The sequence below is a fragment of the Martes martes genome (assembly GCF_963455335.1).
Source record: "Martes martes genome assembly, chromosome: 9".
Classification (NCBI taxonomy): Eukaryota; Metazoa; Chordata; class Mammalia; order Carnivora; family Mustelidae; genus Martes; species Martes martes.
The window spans coordinates 79558298-79585866 of record NC_137896.1 but is presented as its reverse complement, the minus strand read 5'-3'; the positions used below and the strand labels follow the sequence as shown (position 1 = coordinate 79585866).

At 39.8% G+C, this 27569-nt stretch overlaps 1 long non-coding RNA gene across 1 annotated transcript in view; it reads left to right on the top strand.

Moving 5' to 3' along the window:
• Positions 1 to 26378, top strand: part of LOC308349607 — a 152525-nt gene extending 126147 nt beyond the window's left edge. Inside the window, exons 3-5 of the long non-coding RNA XR_013967477.1 lie at positions 3178 to 3236; positions 23141 to 23236; positions 25198 to 26378. This is a non-coding gene — a long non-coding RNA (uncharacterized lncRNA). The remainder of the gene's footprint in view (positions 1 to 3177; positions 3237 to 23140; positions 23237 to 25197) is intronic.
• The last annotated feature ends 1191 nt before the right edge of the window (positions 26379 to 27569 follow it).

Genomic DNA, 27569 nt, shown 5'->3' with positions numbered 1-27569 from the left:
ATTTGCTAAGTTCATGACAAGACTCTGTGTGTCTTACTTATTCACTGTTGTATGCCCAAAGATAGAGTTCTAGAACCCTGAATGGTACACAGTAAAGCACTTTAGAGAATGCTTGTTAAGTGAATGAATGAATGAGTGAACAGATAGCTGGTGTTAACAAGTTGTTTTTATATTTCAGCACGATGTAGGCTTTACAACCTTACAAGTTCAGACACTTTTAGAGTCAATAGAATCTTTCTCATGTTTAACAAACCCCCATTTCATCTTCTTGCATCCTTGGTAGATATGACCAACAACTGTTGGTTAGTAATCTTATTTTAAGTTTCTAAATGCTTGAAGTCATTTTGATCCCTTTAACCCCTTAGCCTTCCCTTTTACCATTGCAACAGCCCCAACTTCTAATCTTCTCTCAAATACCTGTTCAGTTACTCTGGCTTTTCTGACCTCTCCACATCTTCCTTTGCAGATCTTCAATTGGTTCACGATATTTTAGTAAGGATCAGACCTACCAAATACTGTGGAAGGATTGTTGACCAGGTTTTCACATTCCCTTCCATTAACACTTTCCTATGTTAGCTTTTGAAAGAAAATCATTTTTCTTTCCAGAGGCAGCATGGACTTGAGAAAAGAGAGCCAAGTTTCACATTAGGAGACCTAACTTCAGACTCTCGACCTTCACCATTTACTGGCTGAGTAGTCTTTCAATCGTTTATTCCACAATTTATTTGTTGAGGGCGCCTGGGTGGTTCAGTTGTTTAAGTGTCTGCCTTTGGCTCAGGGTCCTGGGATCAAGTCCCACATTGGGCTCTCTGCTCAGCAGGGAGTCTGCTTCTCCCTCTACCCTTCCCTCCTGCTCACGATCTCTCTCTCTCTCTCTCTCTCTCTCGTACATAAATAAAATCTATTTTAAAAAACCATATATTTGTTGAGTCTACTCTGTGCCAGGTACTCTTCTGGGCACTTAGGTTAGAGCAGTGAACAAACCAAAGTCCCTACTCTCATGGAATTTACCTTCCAGTGGAGAGACACCACCAATAAACAAAGTGAATAAGTGAAATATGTCATCACCATAGATGGTGATAAGTGCTATAAAGGAAAATAAAGGAGGATAGGGAGTGTGGAGGGGCAGGGGGTACAATTTTAAGTAGAGTCAGTAACAGCTTTCTTGACAAGGCCAAGCTGAGAAAATGATAATTGAGTCAAGATTCTCTGAATGTGAGAGAGTGAGTTATGTGGATTTCTGGGGATAAAGAGAGCAGTGCATGCAAAGGCTCTGGGATTGCAAGTGGACTTGATGAGGAAGAGCAAGGAGCTAGTATAGCTGACGGGAAGTGAGCAGGAGAACAGAGGAGTTCGGAAAGAGAGGAGACTATGAGGGGCTGGACAACAGCCTGTGACCAAGCAAATTAATTCCTGGCAACTGTAACCATTTCTTATTCTCTGAGGTTCAAATAAAGTAATATACATGAAAAGTGTCTGCCACAGAGTTTGACTAGAGCAGGTGGGAGTAAGCTTAATTGTCTGCAGGTCTTTGTGGCTGTTTTTCAGGTTGGCGGATCATTTTTTTCCTAATGATTTATCCCTGTGATTAGAGAGATGTCTGTGTTCTGAAACATCTTCATGGAAACAAAAAACCATGTGGCTGATGTCAATTAAGGTGTTGGCCCATATCCCAGAGTTGATGTTCTTTATATCTAAGAGATCTGCAGCTTACAAACCCACTCACCTGTGGCAGAGAAAAGGCTGCCAGGATACGCCCCTTTAACAGAAGTCAAAGGTGAAGAAGTAAAAGAGGAACAGTGGCCTGAGGTCACTAAGGAATGACACAGAACAATGTAGTTGATTCAGAAGAACATTTAGTCAGTGGATCTGACAGATTAATTTCTACAATGTGGGCAGAACACTTTGTCTAAGACCAGAGTTTCCAAACTACAGTACTGCCTAACCAAAATGGGTTTTCTCTACCAGTTGTTCTATTTATCTACTGAGAGCTCAAGATTTTAAAGAAAAGGGATAGTGGCAACCTGGCCCTTCAGCAGCCAATCAAGAGACATTTGTTTGAGAACAAAGGCGAAAAGAAACCTATGGAAGAACCTGTCTCCAATTCCAGATTCTAGAGGGCAGAACTGCTTTCAATTGCTCCTCCAGAAGTCCTTGCTTTCTGGCCTGTAGGCTAGCCCTGCTGTTCTGTCAACAGATAGAAACCTAGGTGGATTGAATTAATTTTGTTATCATCAATCCATCAATCTCGGGTCTGTTAAATATTAATGCGCCAGGCCAAGATGACCTCAGGTTCTCCAAGAGGTATCCAGGTAACACAGTTCAACTACATCAGCAACTAGGACTAACCTAAACACACACACACACACACACACACACACACACACACAGAGCTATATTGACAGAGAATGAGCTAAAATTAGTTATTTTAGGGCAGTAAGATGATTTTATCCTACTTTTCAAAATATTGCTTTTGAAATAAAAAAATGCATACAGGGTTTCAGTAAATGTGGATTAGCAAGAAGCCTGGGTAATTAATTTGTCTTAAGATTCCCAACAACCTATTCTATAAAGGAGATTTTTTTTTTTAAGTTCATGCATTGATATAATATACAACCATTAAAATATATTGTAGAAGACCATGACCGACCCAGAGAATGTTCAGGGTATACTGTGAAGTGGAAGAACAAGTGCCATACAATGACATTAAATAAATATTTTTATGTGTAAGAACAGTGTATATGTGACAATGACATATATATTGTTTACCTTTTTTTAAAAAGATTTTATTTATTTATTTGACAGAGATCATAAGTAGGCAGAGAGGCAGGCAAAAAGAGAGGGGGAAGCAGGCTCCCCACTGAGCAAAGAGCCTAATGTGGGGCTCGATCCCAGGACTCCGAGATCATGACCTGAGCGGAAGGCAGAGGCTTAACCTGCTGAGCCACCCAGGCGCCCCTATTGTTTACCTTTAGATGATGAAATTACAGGTGGTTTTAATTGTGCCGATCTCTATTTTCACCGTTTTCTGTAATGGACATGTATCACTTCTGTAAATAGAAAAATTATTTCAGTTTTGTGTTAATTCAAATTTGGCTGCCTAATATTTCTAAAAATCAAATTGATTTCCAACTAGAAACACAAAGCAATTCAGCTACCCACTTTCTCTCCTTCCAGCAATGGCAAGAAGAGCACCCAGCCATGAAGATTTGTGCCACTGCAATTTCATAATGGCGGTAAGCACCTACTCTGCATTAGGTGTCTGTCAGCCCTCTCCTGCATCTCCTCACCTAATCTGCACAACAACCCCACGGAGAAGGTCTCATTAGAAAGCCCATTTTAGAGATGGGGAAATTGAAGAGCAGGGAAGATAAATAAATCACCCAACACCACGAAGTCAGAAAGAGGCACAGACCCAGTCGGTGTGTTCCAGAGCCTGAGTTCTTACCATTCCTGGACCCCTCACCCCAGTCTATGCATCCTGGCAGCCTGGTCACCTCACCTGTCATGCTCAACAAGCTGTGGCAAGCTGTAGCTCTCTCCTCAAAACCTCTGCTTCCCACCTGCCTTCTCATTCTTAGCAGCTGAACTGACTTCAAGAAAAGGAGAATCCATTTAGTTTCGTGGATCCTTCCCTAACTTAACTATTCTTTTCAAAGAAAGCAACCCTATACGATTGTAGTATCTGGGACATACCTACACTGAACAAACCATTCATTATTTATATCTGAAATTCAAATGTAACTGAGTGTCCTATGTTTTGGGCAACCCTACTGAAAGATTTTCAGCTATCTTTATCCTAAGGAAACACACCAAAACGATCTTAATTCCTCATTCACCTCCAAAACCCAATCACTGAGCCAAAAGATGCCTGTCATGCTTATCATACCTATGTCTCCTCCCAAGTAACTACGACAACAAAAACCCATCTCCTGTTGCCCCTGACAGTCTGTTTGAACGTGTCAGAATCTGACCTCAACAGCTGATTGGAGACTGACCTAAGGGGTCTCTAAAACTTCCAACTCTGAGCACATCCACTCTTCTGGCCAAATTCCAGTTGTCCCCCAAAACCCCCAGATTGTGGCAGTTTCGATACACTAGGAGACCCCTGGTCATGGGAGACCCAGGACTCATCACTCTTGGTTACTATGTCAAATGCAGCCTCTGCCTGACTCAGCACATTTCCTTCATAACCCTGATGCTCATAGCCCCAGGAAAAATGAACTTTGTCCTGGGCTTGCTGCCATTGTCAGTGAGGTGAAGGAATGTACAATAACTCAGGAAAGAACTAGCACATGGTAGATATTCCTGGAAAAATAGGGTTCATCCCACTCCTTAGGGAAAACAGTATTATACTTGGCTTCCACGTCTATCTTTCCTGTTCTATACATTTCTTGAGAGCAGGAGCTATAACTTTTTTTTTAGATTTATTTATTTACTTGAGAGAGAGCATGCATATGTGGGAGTGTGCACAAGTCGGGGGAAGGGTAGTGGGAGAGGCAAAGACTCCCAAGTAGACTTCCTGCTGAGCCCAGAGACTGACCTGGGGCTTGATCTCACAACCCTGAGATCATGACCTGAGACAAACCAAGAGTCCGTTGCCTAACCCACTGAGCTACTCGGGCACCCCACAAGCTATAATATTTATGTTTCTCTGCTGAGAATGAGCCTGGATAGTTTTACCATGAATAAATATATGAACCAACAAATAAAACAGACTACAACAAGGAATAACTTAGCAAACTGTGACACCTCAGCTACGTGAGATACTATGTATCTCCTTAAAATAAGAAATATATATACTATGTTAATGCATAGAAATGTGAGGGTGAAACCAACTAAATTCAGAAAATAGAACATTAAATCATTTGTATCGTGATTATAACTATGCTAAAAATCTATGTACAGACCACAGTCAAGACTGGCAGAACTTGAATTGTAAATAGTTTAGAAACTAGTACTCTGTAGGGGATTTTTCTTTATATTTGCTCAATTTCAAAATAAATATTTTCTTACAGTTGAGAGTCAAGATGGAGCTCAGCCCTTGAAGCACTGGAATAAATAAATCCATAGGTGTCAGAATTTGAGCTCCTATTAAAGTTGGCTCAAGTTAAGATTTTCCTTTGCTTTCATGCTGTCCATACATCAATGTGATAGAAATAGTATCTATTCAACACAAATTAAAGGGTGTATCTAGCCATGACTCCATTGGTTTGACCAGTAAAGACCCAAAACACGTATTTTCCTTCTACCAGATAATCCCTCATTTTATATTTGAATTTAGACTGTCCTTAAGCAGTTAGCTTAGTTCAATAACTATAGGCCCATAGATCCATGTGACTCATTCTCAAGACTATGTTTTCATCACAATCCTTCCCCAAAGCCATCGCTCCTTATTGCACAATCCAAATTGCTCAACCCAGCAGACTCCAGCTGCAGCTGATTCCAATCTGCCCTTACAATCTTATCTTTCTTTCTTTTTTTTTTTTAAAGATTTTATTTATTCATTTGACAGAGAGCGATCACAAGCAGGCACAGAGAGAGAGAGAGGAGGAAGCTGCTCTGCAGAGAGCCTGATGCGGGACTCGATCCGAGGACCCTGAGATCATGACCCGAGCCGAAGGCAGAGGCCTAACCCACTGAGCCCCCCAGGTGCACCACAATCTTATCTTTCACAAAGCTTTTCTGCTCTAACTAAATTTGCCTCTAGTATTTTACTCATAGGAATGCCTAAATCAAGCCCTACTTTCTTTGTAAGCTCCTCTGCCCTTCTTTTTTTTTAAAGATTTTATTCATTTATATGAATATATATTTATATTTATTATATATTATATAAATATTATATATTTATTCATTTATTCATTGACAGAGAGAGAGATCCCAAGTAGGCAGAGAGGCAGGCAGAGAGAGAGGGGGAAGCAGCTCCCTGCTGAGCAGAGAGCCCGATGCGGGGTTCGATCCCAAGACCCTGAGATCATGACCTGAGCAGAAGGCAGAGGCTTAACCCACTGAGACACCCAGGTGCCCCCCTCTGCCCTTCTTTTGGATCAGAAGAGACTTTAGATCTCTCCTCCAAATTTCTCTGAATAGCATTTACTTCTGTTACCTTTCTTCAGCTCTTACCATTCTTCTGGTTTATATTGTAAATATCCTTTCTGTGTGTTCATTTGGTCTTCCGAAATAGACAATGTCATCACTGAAGACAGAAAGAGCCAGCAAAATGATCTTCACCAAAAAAAAAAAAAAAAAAAAAAAAGATTTCACAAAGTGGGTCAGTGGTCCGCTGGAAAGGTAGAAAAGTTCAATTATGTACATACCCATAACCCAAGTGACACCTTACACTTTCTGGAAATAATGCTATGCTCAATGTCTATAAGACGGAATCATGCTAACCAAAAGCTCCCAAAAAACTTTTCATAAGCCAGCTTCCTATTTTGCAGTGGGAGTGGTCAGTTGGGTAGGCTTCTTTCCTTCGATGAAAACCAAATTATAGGTGAGAAAGTTCCTGGTAAGCAGAGACGAAGAAAATAAAAAGGAATTGGCACTATAACCATGTATTAGTTTTCTATTGCTGCTGCAATAAATTACCACAAACTTAGTGGCTAACAGAAACACAAAGTAACTATCTTATGACTTCTGTTAGAAGTCTGATACAGGTTTCATTGGACTAAAATCAAAATGTTGGCAGGGTTCTTTCTATCCCCTTTTTAAAATTAAGGATTTATTTATTTATTTTAGAGAGAAAGAGAGTGCAGGTTGGGTGGAGGGGCAGAGAGAGAGAGGGAAACAAGCAGACTCCCCCTCAGCAAGGATCCTGACCCAGGACTTGATCCCAGGACCCCGAAATCATTGCCTGGACCAAAACCAAGAGTTGGATGCTTAACTGACTGAGTCACCCAGGTGCCCCTGGGTTCTATCCCTTTTTGCAGATGATAGGGGAGAATCTGCTTCTTTGACTTTCCCAGCTTCTAGAGGTCTCTATGTTCCCCTGGCTAATGCCCCCCTTCCTCCATCTTCAAGACCTGCAATGTCAGGTTGCTGATTTCTTCACACACACACCCCTTTTAAAACTTTGTGATTAAATTGGACTCACCCAGACAATCCAGGGTAATCCCCTATCTCAAGTTTCTTTTTTTAAAAGATTTTATTTATATATTTATTTATTTATTTGAGAGAGAGACAGAGCATGAGCAGGAAACAGAGGCAGAGGAGTGGGGAGAGAAGTAGACTCCCCACTGAGCAGGAAGCCCAACTCGGGGCTCAGTCTCAGGATCCCGAGATCATGACCCAAGCCAAAGGCAGACACTTAACCAACTGAGCCACCCAGGTACCCCGTCCCCATCTCAAGGTTTTTAATGGCATCTGTAAAGTGTCTTTGCCCTGTAAATGAACAGATCTACATATTCTGGAGATTAGAACATGGACATCTTTGGAAGGCCATTATTCTGCCTACCACAGTCAAATTTCCAAAAGATATTCATGTGATATTTATATATTAGGTATGAATTTTAGCACATGTAAAATAAGGAAATACTACCTTTATTCCCAAATGTTGGCTCCCTTTAGACTAAGGTGATGAGAAATTAATTAATAATCATTGTTGATTGCACTTGAAAGGCCAAAAAATCTTGATCTCAAGTTATGTGGTTTCCTAAAGTACAATAGCACTCTCTTCTGTGGGGTATGGGCATTTTTTTTTTAAATCTTTTTTGTTTCTTTTTTTTTTTTTTTTAATTTATTTATTTGACAGAGAACACAAGTAGGCAGACAGGCAGGCAGAGAGAGAGGAGAAAGCAGGCTCTCTACGGAGCAGAGAGCCCGATGCGGGGCTCGATCCCAGGACCCTGGGATCACGACCTGAGCCGAAGGCAGAGGCTTTAACCCACTGACACACCCAGGCGCCCCGGGTATGGGCATTTTTGCCTAAGTAGGACATCTTGGGGTTCCATCATCCTAGATGCCCCAATCCACTCTGAGGTATGCCCTTCCCTGGGCCTCCAAGGTAGTAATAAATTTCATGGTATTCCAGAACCCTTCCTATGTCTACCCCAGGCAGGTATCCCTTTCTTCCCTCCTCTTCCCTGGGGTTTCACTTTTACAAAAGACCTAAAGAGCACTTGGCTTTAAACTGCTTTTGGTTTTCCCTCTTGCAAAAACTTCCAGGAAAAGAATTACAAAAGACCTAGAAACAAAGGACCTGTGTAGAGTGGGGTGGGGTGAGGATGTGTGGGGGCTGAGAAATAATATAGTGAGCAAAAACACATTGCTACAATTAATAAATTAACATCCCCCAAAATAATCCTGTTTCTTAAATATAGCCTACTATTTCAACTTCTACCAGAACCTGTTTCATTTTAGATAATTTCTTTCATTTCATCTTCTTTATAAATAGTTCTGCAGAGGCATTGGTAAATTCTGACTCTTTCAGGGTCAAGGTATAATTGATATGTATTAGTTTCAGGTGTACAACATAATGATTCAATATTAGTATACACTGAAATAATCACCACAATGAGTCTAGTTACCAACCTACACCATAAAAAATTACAAAACAATTTTTTTTTCTCGTGATGAGAAATTTTATGATTTGCTTTCTGGGCAACTGTCAAGTATGTGCTAGAGTATTAACTTATAGTCACCACGCTATACATTACATCCTATGACGTATTTATTTTATAGTCATGGTCTGCTTTTTTTTTAGGATGTGTATAAGTTATGAATTTCATATGTCATTTTCCTGTGACCATTTCTAATAATGTGCTTTATTTTATATTAGCTAGTTTAACCTGGTTGCTCCCGGAAGGGATTTGGAGACACTCGGTACTCTATTAGTGAGATATCTATAAAGCAAAGTTAGAATAGTTTGTTGTATCTGAAGATAACTGGTCCTTATTTGTGCATGTGTGTGTATGTGTGTTTTGCATATTTATTTTATTTTTAGAGTTTTGCAAGTTGTGGTAGCATATACATAACATAAAAGTTACCACTTTAACAACTTAGGGTGTGCGGTTCAGTAGCATTAAGTTTTATATTGTGCAACGGTCATCACTATCTAGTTCCAGAACTTTCTCATCAACCCTGTACGCATTAGTCACTTCCCCACCAATCCTTTATAGAGTTTTTATATTAAATTTTTTCAGTTGATATAATACACTCACAAACAATATTAAATGCATAAGCAGTATAAAATGTACAGATAAAAAGCTCTTTCCTACCCTGTCTTATCTGTTTCTCTGGAGTACGTTTCTAGGGTTTCTTTCTACATATATAAGCAAATTTTCTCTCATTTTTACAGAGAACATACCATTCTATAAGCAGTTCTGTACCTTGGTTTTTTTAAGATTTTATTTATTTATTTGAGAGAGAGAGAGCATGAGAGTGGAGTGAGGGGCAGAGAGAGAAGCAGACTCCCCACTGAGCAGGGAGCCCAAAGCAGGCCTCAATCCTGGGACTCTAGGATCATGACCTGAGCCAAAGACAGACATACTTAACCAACTGGGCCATCCAGATGCCCTTCTTTTTTTTTTTTTACTTAAAAAATACATCCTTATAAAATTGTTGTAGCAGCTAATATGTAGGTTATCATAAGTCCTGTTTTGTTCGAAATAGTCTCTGTTATGCCTGTTTTCCAGGTGTTTGGGTGATAAGATATATGATGATCATATTTATATGGAGTCTGTAGCCTACTTTTTACCAAATGCAAATAATAAACCATTTGGGGATTGGGCCCACAATTGACTAGTTAATATATATTTGCTGACTGATTCACTATGAATCCCAGATGATTCCTAAACCAGACTTCGAAAATGACTGTTCCAGTGAAATACATAATGCACAAGTAATCCTTAGTCCACCATTAATCTTGAAAATTAACAGGGATGGTGCACCTGGCTGTCTCAGTTGGTGGAACATGTGATTCTTGATCTTGGGGTTGTGAGTTTGAGCCCCATGTTGGGTGCAGAGATTACTTAAAAATAAAACCTTAAAAAAATAAAAAAAGAAAATTAACTGGGTTGTATTATCTATCTACCTCACAGACAAGGTCCAGAAACAAAGAATAAATTATCAATTATATGTGAAGGTGCTACTTTATTTTGGAAAGAAAGTTGGTTATATTTATGATAATATTAAATACAAATACCCTTATGATAATATTAAATACAAATAATATTAAATGGAAATCCTCTGCTAAAAATTTGTTCAACATATATATTTACACAGATACTCAAGTATTGTTAGAGAGAGAAATAATCTACATGACGATCAAGAGGGAAATGGGGGCACATGGGTGGCTCAGTCAGTTAAATGTGTGACCTCAGCTCAGATCATAATATCAGGGTTCTGGGAGTGAGCCTTGTATTGGGCTCCCCACTCAGCAAGGAGTCTGCTTGTCCCTCTGCCACTCCCCAACTCATATTCTCTTTCAAATAAATAAAGTCTTTTTTAAAAAACTAAAAAAAAAAGAAGGAACTGGCTAAACAATTTAAGATCCTCAGTGAATGCTATGTACCCATTGGGGTGCCTGGGTGGCTCAGTGGGTTAAGTCTCTGCCTTCAGCTCAGGTCATGATCTCAGGGTCCTGGGATCAAGCCCTGCATCGGGCTCTCTGCTCGGCGGGGAGCCTGCTTCCCCCTCTCTCTCTGCCTGCCTCTCTGCCTACTTGTGATCTCTCACTTTCTGTCAAATAAATAAATAAATAATCTTTTTTTTTTTAAAGAAATGATAGGTACCCATTAAAAAGAATGTGGCATTAAGAGAATGAGAAGACAAGCCACAGTTTAGGAGAAAGTATTTACAAAGGACACATCTGATAAATGACTATTATCCAGAACATAGAAATAACACCTAAAAAGTCAACAATAAGAAAATAAACAACCCAATTAAAAAATGGGCCAAAGAGGGCACCTGGCTGGCTCCGCTGGTGGAGCATACAACTCTTGATCTCGGGGTTGTGAGTTCCACATTAGGTGTACAGATTACTTAAATATAAAATCTTAAAATTAAAAAAAAAAAAAAAGAGCCAAAGACCTGAACAGATGCCTCACAAAAGAAGATATATGGATCGCAAGTAAACATATGAAAAGATGTCCAACATCATATGTCATTAGGGAACTACAAATTAAACAATATAATATACAATATAAATAAAATAAAACAATATAATGTCACTACACACCTATTGGAATGGCCAAAATGTGAAACAGACAACACCAAATGCTGAGGAGGATGTGGAGCAACAGGAACTCTCATTCACTGCTGATGGAAATGCAAAAAGATATAGCCATGTTGGAAGAGTCTGACAGTTTCTTACAAAACATATTCCTAACATACGATTCAGCAATCACACTGCTTGGTATTTACCCACGTTAGTTGAAAATTTATGTCCACACAAAAAACCTGCACATGGATGTTTATAGCAGTTTAATTCATAATTGCCAAAACTGGGAAGCAATGAAGATGCCCTTTAGCAGAGGAAGAGAAAAACAAATTGTGGTCTATCCAGACCATGGAATATTATTCAGTGCTTTAAAAAAAAAAATGAGCTATCAGACAACGAAAAGACATGGAGGAGCCTTAAATTCCCACACTGAGTGATTCTAGTGATTCTGGAAAAGGCAAAATTATGGAGACAGTAAAAAGATCAGTGGTTGGCAGGGGCTGGGGGGAAAGAGAGTGGGTTGGAGGTATGAATAGAGCACAGAGGATTTTTAGCACAGTTTCACTGTCCTGTATGATACTATAATTGTGGGTACACGTCATTAGACATTTGTCAAAACTCACAGAATATACAACACGAAGGGTGGACTATGGATTTCTGGTGATAATAATGTATCAGTATAGGTTCATTGTTTGTAACAAACGTATTACTGTGTTGCTGGATGTTAATCATCTGGGAGGCTGTGGGATATGGGGATAGGGAATACATGAGAACTCCCTCTCTCTCTCTGTATTTTCTGCTTAGTTTTGCTGTGAACCTAAAACTGCTCTAAAAAAATACAGCTTATCAATTAAAAAACTTTTTTTGACTTGTGGCACACTGGTAAGAGATATCCTACTAAGATATGTGTTAGGTGAATAAAGGAAGTTCAGCCATGCTTTTTTATCCTATTTTGTGTAGGAAAAAAAAAAAAAAATATATATATATATATATATACACATACACATATCTATATATAGATATGTATATATATATATATAAAGAGAGAAATGGGTATGCTTAAGTAGGCTCAGAACATAGAACATGGAAGGACATAAAAGAATTTGCTAACAGGGGTTTCTTCTGGGGAATGGATTGGGGAATCAGGAATGGGGAATTTGATTTCCTTTGGTATACAGATTTAAATTTTAATATGAGTATGCAGTTCTGGTTTTTCATGATTATTTACTTTAGTTATTTAAATGATAAATAGATGTATTTTCTTTGCAGAATATTCTAGCAATTTAGGTAGTGTAAAGGTGCTCTTGACCTCCCTGCACCCAGTTCCACCCGCTCCCAGCAGGTAACCTCTGCTGGCAGTTTATTTGTACCCTTCTTTTTATTATTTTAAAATTCATATGTAAATCCCTTTGAGCTGCTTGAATCTCTGTGTTTACTATTAGTTGCAAAAGTCCCTAGTGACCACAGAACTACTTCTTACAGGGAAAGGGAAGTTTTAAAATAGGGGAGAGACAGTATTTGTCATAAACTAACCCAGCCAGCAGGGAAAACCCCAGGCCTTTTTTAGATCTCTGAGAGCAGAAGGATGCCTTAAGGTGACTGGCCAGGAGCTGGGAGCAGACAAAGAAAGGAAACCCAGAACAATAGGGTCACTCCACCTCTGCCCTTCTGGAGGTGGGGCCCACTATCGCCAAGTGTGGTGTTAGCCTCAGCAGTGTAATTTAGGGATTAGAAAGCAGGCAGAGTTAGGATTTTAAGTCATTACTTTGAATTCTAAGATGACATTTGGTGTGAAGAGTGGAAAAGGCTGAGGGTCCAAACACTGCACTGGTTACAGAGGGACATGGAATAGTGCCACTTCCATTACTTTGCTGCTTTATAGTTGTTATAGGGAGTAAGATGATTACAGAAAGAGAGAACTAGAATCCTGCCATGAAGGAAGCTGCTTTCTGTGTCGTTTTTGGAGTGTCAGGCTATTTCCCCAAAATATTAGTTTATTCTCCTGATCGTAAAAAAATTAGTGAATTTTACCCCGTTCAGAAAATATGTCTAGAGAGCTGGGAAATTCTTAATCAGGGTCTCCCATTCAACTGGAAAACCTTGAGACTAGGACCCAACTCCTGTCCCCACCCACTGTGCGATCTCTCACTTACTTGCTCAATGCTTTGTTTGTCTCATCTGTAAAATGAGACTGTTGATACAAACGATTTCTATCATCCTGTGGCTTGAAAATCTATTAGTTGAACCCATCTAGTTAATGAAAGACTGTCAGACTGAATCATACACTGAAAATGAAATGGAGAGTTGGATCAATGGTATGGATCATTCTGGAAAAAAAATAAAAATAAACTGGACCTCGATTAGGTATATTTCAGGCCCAACTGTGTATTCTGTTTTGTTTTTCTGAGGCTGTGAGACCAGAGTCCTACCTGATAGATCAACACAACTTGCTTGTTCTCGGCTCCATTTCGCTTTCGGTGGGCCCCTCAGAGATTCAAACGTGTATACTCCGCAAAGGCAGGCATAGTTTGCTCTATTATGCACTAGAAAAACAAACATGTTCTTTCAGCCTTACTACTGACCAGGGCTCAAGTATAGTGTGTTTACCGCCATTGAGCTAACCAGCCCTTCTCAAATGTTAAAGTGCCTATGAGTCACCTCAGGACCTTTTAAAATGCAGAGACTGATTCACCAGTCTGGGGTGAGACTCAAGAGTCTGCATTTCTAAAAGCTCCCAGATGCTGCCGCTGCTGCTGCTCATCTGTTCGACACTGGAAGTAGCAAGGGGCTAAACCACTAGCCCCTTTCCGTTTTTTATAATCCTCTTTTCCGAATGCAAGCTATTCTTGATGAAAAAATAACTAATTCTTTAACTGATAAAACCAATGCTGCTCTAAGATAGTATTTGTGAAATAAAGCCAGAATTAAGGTCATTCCTAAAATAAATGTGTTGGGTCTGGATGCATAACACTTTGTTAATAGGATAGGAAACTTACAAGCATGTTTCTTTTTCTTCCATTCTATAGATAGCTACCTTATACAGTAGCAAAGACTTATTAACATAGATAAATCCCTTGCTCCAGAAAAAGATTCAAGGCAGTTGGCTGTGAGGGTTAATGAAGTAACCTATGTGAAAACTCTTAGTCTCATGCCTAGTTCTTAAAAAAAATACCTAACCAAAAGCTATATGACCAAGTAAGGCAAAATATATGAAGGAGCATTTCATAGAAGGGAAATCCTGAATGGTCAATAAGTATATGAAGGATGTACAACCTCATTAGTAATCAGAGAACTGAAAATTCAAACCACAATGAGATACCACTTTATGATGACCTTCAAATTGGCAAAAAGAAAAAATCCATATTCTAGCACATGCTGGTGAATATGTTATGTACTGCTTGTGGAATTTAAGTTGGTGCAATTACTTTGAAAAACAATTAGGCGTTTCTTGAGAAAGTTGAAGAATATGAGTATCCCTTATCCGATACTTCCAATCATAGCTACAAATCATAAAGAAATTCTTATGCTATATATCAGTAGACATGCACAAGGAAACTCATAATACCATTGTTCATAAAAGCAAAAAAATGGAAACAATCCAGATCTCATCCATAGGAGAATGAGTAAGTAGTTTTATATTCATGTGGTGGATATTTACATAACAGTGAAAAATGAATGTACTACAGTTGCATATGTCATCCTGGATGAATCTCACGAACTTAATGTCGGGGGAAAGAAAAGGCAGAGAAGAATACGTGAAATATGAAAAACAAAATGAAAACATGAACTATTTAAGATGACATATATGCGTCATAAAACTAAAAGAAAGAGAATATAAGTACAAAAAATCAGAGTAATGGTTTTATTGGATTAAAGAAGGGGACATGACTGAGGTTGGGCACTATGAGGCATTTCAAATATATTGACAATGATTGATTTAAACGTTGGATGCTGGTTATATACATTTTTCTTTGGCAATTCTTTAAACTATATGTGTATTTTATATGTACCCATATATATGGTGTAATCCATAACAAAATTTTAAGAAATATATGTATAGCCATATTATTAATAATATGGAAAAGGGGGCGCCTGGGTGGCTCAGTGGGTTAAGCCTCTGCCTTCGGCTCAGGTCATGATCCCAGGGTCCTGGGATCGAGCCCCGCATCAGGCTCTCTGCTCCGCGGGGAGCCTGCTTCCTCCTCTCTCTCTCTGCCTGCCTCTCTGCCTACTTGTGATCTCTGTCTGTCAAATAAATAATAAATAAATAAATAAATAAATAAATAAATATAATATGGAAAAAAGGTGCCTAGGTGGCTCAGTCATTTAAGCATCCAACTCTATCTCAACTGTCTTGATCTCAGGGCTGTGAATTCAAGCCTCACCTTGTGCTGCACACTGGGTGTGGAGCCTACTTGAAAAAGAAGTAAAGGGGTGCCTGGATGGCTCAGTCAGCTCAGTGTTGGACTCTTGATTTCGGCTCAGGTTGTGAGATGGAGCCCCATCTCAGGGTTGTGAGATGGAACCCCACATTGGGCTCCTCCCTGGGTGCTGAGCCTGCTTAAGATTCTCTTTCCCTCTCCTTCAGCCCCTCCACCCCTGCTCATGCACACTCTCTCGTCTCTGTCTCTAAACAATAAAATTAAAATAAAATAATAAAGGTTTTTAAAAAATGAAGAAGAAAAAGAAAAGTCAGGAACCCAGGCTGGCCAAACCCTGCTCCCAAGACCATCCAAAGTGGAGACAGGATCTTCCTCAAGGGCCTAGACCTTCTTAGAAAGAGCACACCCTTTCTGATAGAAGGCAGCATTTTAACATTATAATCAATACCAATAACAAACATTTAGTCAGCCCTTACTACAGGTCAGGCACCGCTCAAAATGCTTTACATTTATTAACTGTGAAGTACTTCTAGAAACTCCACTATTTTCAAGGATTTATAGAGCTTCAGTGATTATGCTAAAAAAGATATACCCTTCTCCCTTAATCAGCATCATTTAAGTTACTATTATTTTGGGCTGTAGTGAGTTTTATTCTTTTATACATACATATGTGCATAATTTTAATTATAAAATCAATATTTATTCATTACAGAAAAGTCATAAACAAGTCCCTCTCAAAAAAACAAGGAAAAAATTCCACAACATTAAAGAAAAATGAGATCAAACTACTGTAAACAGTTTCTAAGCAGCACTGGGGTGGCTCAGTCTTTAAGTGTCTGCCTTTGGCTCAGGTCATGATCCCAGGGTCCTGGGATCGAGCCCTACATCGGCCTCCCTCCTTAGCAGAGAGCCTGCTTCTCCCTCTCCCACTCCCCCTGCTTGTGTTCCCTCTCTCACTGTCTCTCTCTCTGTCAAACAAATAAAATCTTAAAAAAATAAAAGAAAGTTTCTGAGCTTTAAACTGTGACTATATATGTACTCATTTCTTTTTCCCTTTTGCTAAAATGGGATCATACTGCATAGACTCTTTTGTAACTGCTTTTCTTACTTGAAAATTTACCCCGTGTTTAATACTGACAAGCACTTATACCAGATTCTTCACAGGCCCAGACCCTGTTCTAAAACTTTATGCAGATCAGGTCGTATAACCCCTACAACCACCCCGTGGGGTGAGTAGGATTATTATCGTCTCCATTTTGCAGGTAAGGAGATACAGCTCAGAGAGGAGCAATAGCTCACCCAGGGCCATGTGGCTAGTAAACAGCAGAGATGGGATTTGAATCCAGGGAGTTTGGCTGGTCCCATGGCCCAGATTCTTTTTTTTTTTTTTTTAAGATTTTATTTATTTATTTGACAGACAGAGATCACAAGTAAGCAGAGAAGCAGGCAGAGAGAGAGGAGGAAGCAGGCTCCCCGCTGAGCAGAGAGCCTGACCTGGGGCTCGATCCCAGGACCCTGGGATCATGACCTGAGCTGAAGGCAGAGGCTTTAACCCACTGAACCACCCAGGCGTCCCCCCCACCATGGCCCAGATTCTAAAGAACCATCGAACCTGACCTCTTCATAGAACTAAGTCGTTGATTGTCCCTTCTCTTGAAATCCTTCTCTTTTAGCTTCTACACCACCTTCTCCTAGCCCCTGTGCCCCCTCTCTCACTGCTCTGTTTAAGTCCCTTTTCCTTGCCTCTGTTCTCAGCCCGCCACTGACATGTTAGTATTCCTTAGGGCTATCTTGGCAAGATCTCATTCAGTTCATGATTCAACCCCTGTGTACTGCAAAATGACTCCCAAATTCGACTTTATAGTCCCTTTTTGTTGGAACCCCAATCTGTTCGGGGAGGGGAGGGTCTGTGTATTTTTTACTTCTTCTTATCTGTCTTTACATGGAAGGCAATATTTATTAACTGTGTACAACATTAATGTTATTATGCTCACTTACCAACCTGTATCCTTTTCCTCTTGTCCCAAGCTGGACACTTTGTCATCATTTGTTACTCCAGCCTCTGCCCACATTATATCTATTGCTTGCATTATCTGTCTCAGTTTAGGACACCATTAATTCTGTCACCCATACCAGAAGTGTGAGGATCACCTTTGACTCCTCATCTCCACATCTGCTACCATATCAATTATCAAGTTCTCTCACCTAAACATTTCTCAGATCTCTTCCTTCATTTCTGACCCCATCAGCACTAATATATGTTAGGTCCTCAATCTAGGACTATTGGAATCACCTCCTAATTTTTCTCACCATGTCTAATCTCTTGCTCCAGTCTTTTCCTCTATCGTTTCCTGCAGCCAATAATCTTTCTAAAATTAAATGCAATATTGTTCCTCCCCTAGAAATCTTAAGGAGCTCCCTGTTGTTTGAAGAATAAGAAGCACACTCTTTATCATATAAGAAGGCATTTAATTTTTTTTAAAGATTTTATTTATTTATTTGACAGACCGAGATCACAAGTAGGCAGAGAGGCAGGCAGAGAGAGAAGGGGAAGCCGGCTGCCTGCTGAACAGAAAGCCCAATGCGGGGCTTGATCCCAGGACCCTGAGATCATGACCTAAACCAAAGGCAGAGGCTTTAACCCACTGAGCCATCCAGGTGCCCCAAGAAGGCATTTTAACATTATAATGATTAATACTAATAACTAACATTTGTTAGCACTTACTATGGATCAGGCACCATTCAAAATGCTTTACGTTTACTAACTTGTCCTACAAACAACCCTAATAGGCAGGTGTTACTGTTATTACGTACTTGACCCGTAGTGGATTCTCCAGAAATCCTGTCAAATGAGTGATCTCCTTCTTTTACAGATGGGGACACAAGGCTTGGGATGTTCAGGTGCCCCAGATTTCATCGCCAGCAGTAGTAAATTAGTTGCACAGGGCGATCTGCCTCCAGGGCCTATGAATGTTATCCATTATACCTCAAGTCTCTTTAAAATTGGTCCCTAACCTATTTTCCTGGCCTCATCTCTGGATACTTCTAGTGTCCCTTTTCTATCCTAATGACTGCTCTCTGAATTTATGAAGCTAGAAGTTCATACTTGCCCATCCTTATTCAAGCTTTTGGCTCTGGAGTGCCTTTCTCTTCTCCCCTGTTGGTCAAAGGAGCTCTTCTCAACCTTCAATATCCAACTTTCTTATGAAGTGCTCCTTCACCCTGAGGCTGAATTACTTTCTCCCCCTCCTTGTGCTCCCCCAACGCTTTATTCATGCCTCTAATTACAGACACCAACACTATATTGTGATTCATTTATGTGTCTGCATTTCACCAGGTTGCATTCTCCTTCAGGGCAGAGACTGGGTTTCATTCATGTCTGTATCCCCAGCCCGGCATGTAATCAGGAGTCAATAAATATTTGTTAAGTGAATGAATAAATGGATGTCTTTGATTTGACTTTGCAAAAGATACAAGAAATATTTCTTTGATAGGACATTTCTTACAATCACCTTTCTGTAGAAACTAAGGGCCTAAGATTAAATCTTAATTTAGCAAAGCCTCTTGGCAGGAAACTATTTCAATATCAACAAGGTATCTTGCTTTCTGACATTACTTAATACAAGAGTGGCAAGGAACAGTTACAAAGACAAATCTTAAGTGCTCTTAAGTGGAGGAGGGCTGAACAAATAAATATGAATGGTTTCTTGATAGTCACAGTTGAGGAAATGAAACCTAGGGAACTTAAAAGCCAAAAACAAAAACAAACAAACAAAAAAACCCTCCAATATTTTATCTTTTACATTTTAGACAAAGCAGTTGAGATTAGAGAAAAAAATTACTAGGCACCTGCGCTCCATTTGATTGTCCAAATGCCTTTTCAAAAACATCAAAGACATCAAGTCCCTTATTGTGGATTATGTGTCATCTCTTCTTTGTCTGTGTGAGATGTGGATAACAGCAAGTTCAGTTTTGGAGACCGGTCATTTGGTAGGTTATTTGGATCCTTGGGTCATGAAAATTGTTAATTCCTGCCAACCTGTCTTGCTAACTACTAGCTTCTCGAGAGATGCATCTGACTCATCGACAGATCCAGAAGTTGGGCCAACCTCTTCATTGTTGTCCTGGTATAATACTTGACAATTATTCCAATATTATTTTCAGTAACCTGGTTAAGTATTTCCACCTTTCCCCTCCCCACCTTTCTGTGTAACCAAAAATATCAGTTGAACTCTCAAAAGAACCTCTCTTAATTCCATTCCACAAATATGACCCAAAGCATCAATTCCATGGTGATAAAAAAGCTCAAGAAGAACTATTTACAGAGAGTTATCTAGCTATTTGTCACTGCTTCTTTGGTAAACTTAACTTGCTCGTCAGAAAGAGCCAGGATAATGAGATGAACACTTAGCTCTGCGGGCACAGGAACGTCACAGACAGGAGACTTCATGCTGATTCGATCGAACTGTTGATTATAAGTGACCATGTTATAAAGACTCGTGGACCAGAGAGATGCAAAATTCAGAGGTCAGGGGGTGATTAGCAGTGCAAAGCCCAAGAGGATGGGAGTGCGGTGTGTGATCTGCAGCATAGGAGGGAAAAAATAGCCTTAATAGGTGGAAAGGAGGGGTGTTATTTTGGTGGCAGGAAGTTGGGGGAGTTCCTTTTAGCATTCTGTTTTAGCTAAAGTAGGAGGTGAGGTCATTCTTGGAGGGTGAGGTGGGAGGGTCAGAGATTTGTGGAGGTTTGGAAAGACTGTTGTGGATAACGGGAAACATTTATTTAGCCTGGCAGCCGTGAGGGCCCCTTTGCAGGTGGAACCACAGAAAGGCAAGGGAACAGAGAGTGGTCAAGGTAAAGGGCCAAGAGCTAAAGGCTGGAGAAAGAAAAAATAAAGGCAGAAGGAACTGTGCCCAAAGGAAAAGAAAGGGGACAAGAGGTCCAAGAATCCAGGTGAAGAGCAGCTAAGGAAAGGGCAGGGTGGGGGGAAAGTTTGGTCAGAGAGTGGGGTGTCCAAAGTATAAATATTATTTTAAGTGTAAAAAATAGTATCAACTTGAAAAAAATTAAATACACCGTAATTGCAGTTTTGTAATCCTGCATTTGAGTGTTGGATTTATTTGTATATAGTGGTTTTCAAACTTTTTTTTTTAAAGTAGGCTCCACTCCCAATGTGGGGCTTGAAGAATAATAATAATAATAATTAATAATAATAATTGTAGAAGACTTCAAACAATACAGAAATGTAGAAAGCAAAAGAATTACATGAGAATTTTTTTTTTTTAAGATTTTTATTTATTTGACAGGCAGAGATCACAAGTAGGCAGAGAGGCAGGCAGAGAGAGAGGTGGAAGCAGGCTCCCTGCTGAGCAGAGTCCCATGCAGGGCTCATCCCAGGACCCTGGGATAATGACCTGAGCCGAAGGCAGAGGCTTTAACCCACTGAACCACGCAGGCGCCCCATGAGAAAGTCTTAATGATATTCTATAGCAAACTTTTTAAAAAGATTTAATTAATTAATTAATTAACCTATTTATTTATTTAAGGAGAGGGGAGAGGGACAAGCAGACCTGCACTAAGCACAGAGCCTGGTGCAGGGCTCAATCCTATGACCCTGCGATCATGACCTGATCTGAAATCAACAGTCAGACCCTTAATTGACTGAGCCACCCAGTCTATAGTAGACTTTCAAATATGCATAATTTATGCATAATTGGGACTTGTGGCTGACTCAGTCTGTGGAGCATGTGACTCTTGATCTCAGAGGTCTAAGTTCAAGCCCCATGTTGGCTGTAGATTACTTTTTTTTTTTTTTTTAATTGAGAGAAAGAGCATGAGCAGGGGGAGGGGATGGGGGAAAGGCTAGGAGAGGGGCAGAAGGAGCAGGGAGAGGGAGGAGCAGACTCCCTGCAGAGCAGGGGCTCTATCCTAAGACCCTGGGATCATGACCTGAGCTGAAGGCAGATGCTTAACAAACTGAGCCCCCAGGCACCCCTGTAATCATGTTTAAATAATGATATATTGCCTTCTCCTTTTGAATATTCTTACATTGTATCCAATACATATTTTGTTGCTTTGGTTAGAACTTGAACACAATATTATAGAAAACTGGCTGCAACTTAGCAGATGCTAAACTTCTTTACATAGAAAAAGCTCCTATGAAAACCAGAGGAAAAAAAGCAACAAGAGAAAAGTAGACAAAGGATGTGAATAGATAGTTCAGAGAAAAGGAAATACAAACTCTCGAATGTAAAAAAAATGTTCAACCTCACTTATAATGAGAAAAATGCTGTGGTGCCATTTTTCACCCATTAAATTGGCAAATAACCAGAAGTTTCTTAACACCCTGTTGTTGGGAGGCTGTGGGAAAACAGGTGTTCTCATCCACTGCTTGTAGGAATGTAAATTGATTTAATCCCTATAGAGGACAATTTGCAATATCTATCTAAATTACAAATGCATCTGCCCTTTGACCCAGCAATACTACTCCTAGGAATTAGCCCTGTGGATATACTTGCACATGTGCTAATTGACCTATGTACAAGGTTATTCATTACAGTATTGTTTGTAACAATAAAAAATTGGAAATAGTCCAAAGGTCTATCAATAAAGGACTAATTAAATAAATTAAAGTATATCCATGAAATGGAGTACTATGCTACCAAGAAAGAATGATGTCCTGATGATACAGAAAGATCTTCAAGATATATGTCCGTCACTAACTGAAAAAACAAGGTGCAGAACAATATGTGTGGTATTCTGTCTTTTGGAAGGAAAAAAGGGATGAAATAAGAATATATATTTTTTATTTGTATATTCATAAAGAAATGTTATACTAATGCATAAAGAGGCGTTACTTTCGGCAGTTTGGGTATGAACCAACGATAGACAGGAGTAGGAAACTTTCCTTTTTTTTTAAAAAAGATTTTATTTATTTATTTGACAGAGAGAGATAGCAAGAGAGGGAATACAAGCGCGGAAGAGGGAGTAGTGGCTTCCCACAGAGCAGGGAGCCCAATGTGGGGCTCAATCCCAGGACCCTGGGATCATGACTTCAGCCGAAGCAACAACTGAGCCACCCAGGCACCCCAGGAGTAGGAAACTTTCAAGTGAACCTGCTTATTTTTTTTAAACGCCTGAACCATGAGAATGCACTGTCTATTCAAGAAAAACATTCAAGGGGTGCGCCATCAGGGTGGCTAAGTCGTTAAGCATCTGCCTTGGGCTCAGGTCGTGATCTCAGGGTCCTGGGATCAAGCCCCATATCGGGCTCCCTGCTCGGATGGAGGCCTGCTTCTCCCCCTCTCACTCCCTCTGTTTGTAGTCCCTCTCTCGCTGTCTCTTTCTGGCAAATAAAATCTAAAAAAAAAAAAAGAAGAAGAAGAAGAAGAATATTACAACCTTATATTTTAAAAAAAAACATACAGGGAAAAACATGTGAGAGCATTACATAGTCAACATTTAAAAATTTAAATCAGTTTTTAAATTGGCTATTATGAGCCCCTTTTAAATTGTGAGCAGGGCCTGGGGAAGTAGCTGGACATATTGACAGGGTCTCACTGTCTCAGCTGCTGTGTCTGTGTGGCTTTCTGCTTTGCAGCCAGAAGACTGGATATGCTGAGTTCAAATATTGGCTGTGGCCTTGGGCAAGTTCCTTACCAACACATGGCATTGTCATGAGGATTGAATGAGGGAGGTAATGTATAGGTTTTTGGGCAAAGCCTGGCACGTGCTAAATAGAAATGCATGATTGCATGTTTTCCGAGAGTGATAAGGTACCTGGCACCCACTTCCCTTCAAAGCACTTATGTTCTGTGGTAGCAGTTTGCAAGTCTGATCTCTTGAAGACAGACCCCCTGTCTTACTCAGCTCTGTCCCATAAGTACCCAACGCATTGCCTTGTATGTTGTAGACTGCAGTGTGCATGTAATAAATGTGTGTGCCAGGGTTCCTGGGTGGCTCAGTTGGTTAAGCGACTGCCTTTGGCTCAGGTCATGATCCTGGCGTCCCGGGATCAAGTCCTGCATCAGGCTCCCTGCTTGGCAGGGAGTCTGCTTCTCCCTTTGACCCTCCCTTTTCTCATGCTCTCTCTCTCTCTCTCTCATTCTCTCTCTCAAATAAATAAATAAAATCTTTTTTAAAAAATTTGAATGAATGAATGAATGTGTGTGCCTTCATTCAGCAAAGATCTATTGAGTACCTACTGTTTGACCAGGTACTCTGCTTGCTGCTGAGCACTGAAAAGACATGTGATCCGGGGCGCCTGGGTGGCTCAGTGGGTTAAAGCTTCTGCCTTCGGCTCAGGTCATGATTCCAGGATTCTGGGATTGAGCCCCAAATCAGGCTCTCTGCTCAGCCGGGAGTCTGCTTCCTCCCTCTCTCTCTGCCTGCCTCTCTGCCTACTTGTGATCTCTGTCTGTCAAATAAATAAAATCTTAAAAAAAAAAAAAAAAGACATGTGATCCTGTCAACAGTTGAGCAGCGGAAACAGACATTAAACAGATACTTGATGGCAGTAGGGTGAGTGAGAAGTATAATGTCTCAAGTACAATCAGACCCTGCAGGGAGAAGCTAATCTGGGAGTCTCCCTTAGGAACCGGCTATTAAGGTGAGAACTGAAGATAAACTGAATTGTTTCAACTAAGATTTTGAAAAAAGTATTGGCAGGCAGAGGGACTGCTTCCCCAAAGAAAGGAGTTTTATGCTGTTGGGAACCAAAAGTCCAGCTGACCCTTCAGGAATGAGGAGAGAAACATCTACAGTGGCCCTGGAGGTAGACTTCATAAAACTTGTTAACAATTGTGTACTTGATACTGAAAACGATCAGTTTCCACTGAAGGGTTTTAGGCCGGAGAAAGAATTGATTAGATGTGCATGTCTCAAAATCTTCGGCTGCTCTAGAAAGTTTAGGAAGCTTTTTTTTTTTTTAAAGATTTTATTTAGAGGGTCGCCTGGGCTGCTCAGTGGTTAAGCATGTGCCTTCGGCTCAGGTCATGATCCCGGTGTCATGGGATGGAGCCCCAGGTCAGGCTCCATGCTCAGTGGAGAGTCTACTTCTCCCTCTGCCCCTCCCCTCACGTGGCATGCTCTCTCTCTTTCTCTCTCTCTCAAATAAATAAATAAAATCATGACCTGAGGCAGACACTTAACTAACTGAGCCACCGAGGAGCCCCAGGAGGCTTTTATTTTTTTAAAGATTGATTTATTTATGAGACAGAGAGAGCGCACCAGCAGGTAGGGCAGAGGGAGAGAGAGTATGTCAGGCAGACTCCCAGCTGAGCTCAGAGCCCAGAGGGTCCCAGGTCTATCTCCCGAGATCAGGACTTGAACTGAAACCAAGAATCAGATGTTCAGCCAACTGTGCTACCCAGGCGTCCCTAGGAGGCTTTTATAATTGTTGAGGATAATGATGATGACAAAGTGTTAAATGAATGAATAGATGAACCCCAAGTGACAATTCATGACCGATTAATTCATATAGAATATAATACAAATTTACTTGTTTGCATGCTCTTTTATATGTCGCTAAGACCATAGTCTCTTTACTTAAGATCTAGGAATTCATAGATCTCTTCAAGCTACAGATTAATTAACCATTTTTAGGGTGGTTACCTCTATAAATGGATCTCATTACCTGTTGATATAATTTTACTGCAGGGAGTAATCAAATATTAAAACTCTTGGAAGACCTTTCCATCTGTCCACGCGCTGGTGGGTCCCATAATGCCTTTATTCCATCCCACGCCACCTGCCGCAATCCCTCTCTGCTACCGCTGCATCGTTACTCTACCTGGAGAAGCTTCAAAGGACTTTACAAGAAAAATAAGTTAAGTGTGTGGTTCTGGCAGAGGAGCAAAAGCAAATGTAGAAAGTGAGGAATATCAAAGTAAAGCCAGTTTCTATCTTAATTAGTGTGATTTTTTACAGTAACTCTTTCACTGCCTTAAGCATCTAAAATCAATTTGAGTAACAGTTCAGAAAGCTGTATTCTTGGAACTGTAATGTCATTACAGAATTTCTATTCTAACAATAGCTTTCTATATACTTGGCTAAAGTTAATAGAATTAAAATGATGTGATGACAGATTCCATTTGTCTTAACAAAATAAAAAACTAAAGCACAGTGTAAGACTCTGGAATTACTTTTACTCTGTTCTTCATTTTATAAAGAATTTGAGCATATTGCTGATATAGGTACTATGTTAATAACGTTCAGAATGTCTGTTTAGAAGGTTATGACTTTAGGGGAAAAATCTTTTTTTTTCTTCCTGTGACTTTCTAGAAAAGGGGAAAAGGCATTGTTTTATAATATAATTAGAGCTGCAGGTATCAAATGTGATACTTCAAGCCGTGTAAATCTGAATGAGTAAAAATTCTGAAGACAAAGATCAAGATTTTTAATGCCTTATTAATACACATTTCTTCACCAGAGGGAGAGACTGTAAACACCATCTGAACATCGATCTCAAACACTGGAATCTCCTTTCAGAGTGACTTGATGAGGTTGATAAACACTCTCTATGACAAAATTATTCTTTGACTATGAGGGATAGCTATTTGGTAATTATATAGAGGTTGAATTTTTTTTTTTTTTTTTGCTTTCCAAGGGAAGCTGTATTTTGATGAAGTGTCAAATTTTACTACTATCTGTATAAAAGCCCATTTGTCATGGTTATAATTTATCAACCAGTAAAAGATGAGTAATGAGAGCAGTGTGTCTTTGGAATGCCTGAGATTGCCTGGTACTATGGACTGTGTCCAGACATTCTGAATTGTCTATTCCCACCTGGTGACTGGTAAATAATAATAATAATAACAATAAAATGTATTGATTGCTCAACAAATGGTAGGTACTTTTTAATTAATTAATTTATTTTTTAGTAATCTTTACACCGAATGTGGGCCTTGAACCCACAACCCAAGATCAAGAGTTGCATGTTCTTCCAAATGAACCAGCCAGGTACCCCACAAGTTGTAGGCTCTTTGATATAAATCTTAGAAGCATTGGAGTGCTCGGTGACTCAGTCAATTAAGTGCCTGTCTTCAGCTCAGGTCATGATTCCTGAACCCTAGGAGCAAGTCCTTATATAGCAGGGATCCTGCTTTTTCCTCTGCCTACTGCTGCCTGGCTTATGCTCTCTCTCTGACAAATGAATAAATAAAATCTTAAAAAAAAAAAGAAACTATTACATGTATTTACCACTTCTCACAATGACCTTATGAAGTAGGTCTTCTTGTTATCCTCATTTTGCAGATGGGGAGGCTAGGTCAACTTGTACAAAATCACAGAGCTAGAAGGTAGCAGAGCTGGGACACAAAATCAGACATCTGTCCCTAGAGTCTTTAATTACTATGCTGTTTCTTAAATGTGGGATGACTAAAACTGAGGTTTTCAAGCAGCAGGCCATAGCCCGTCACTTTAGTGTGTCTTTTAAAAATTAAATCGAGTAGAATAGAACTGAAAATATGAGGGCATATTGCAAGAAATGTAAGCAGTGTTTCATAGAACTACTGTCTTGTTTCAGTCATTTATGTGGAGACATGTGGATTGGGTCACAATGTAAAATGTATTTTTTTTTATTGTGGGTTGAAGTAAAAAATCTTTGCAAGTCCACTAACCTCAAGTATGGTTGATGTTATTTTTTAAAATTATCAAATCAATAATACTGATTTGACTAGTCTCTTAAATTTTCTTTACAAAATAATTAAGTAGTAAAAAATTTGAGAAAGAGCATTTAAATTTTATCTAACATTTAAAAACTTAACCAACTAAAAGTAAAAAAGCAAAAAACCAGCAAAAATATCATAGAAGTAGAGGTAGACAAAAACTTAATACCACAAAATTAATAATTGAGAGCTCATATGGTGAAGCATTTATCTTTTAGTTAAAACACAAATTTGAGGGAGCCTGGGTGGCTCAGTGGGTTAAAGCCTCTGCCTTCAGCTCAGGTCATGATCCCGGGATCCACATCGGGCTCTCTGCTCAGCGGCGAGCCTGCTTCCCCCTCTCTCTCTGCCTGCCTCTCTGCC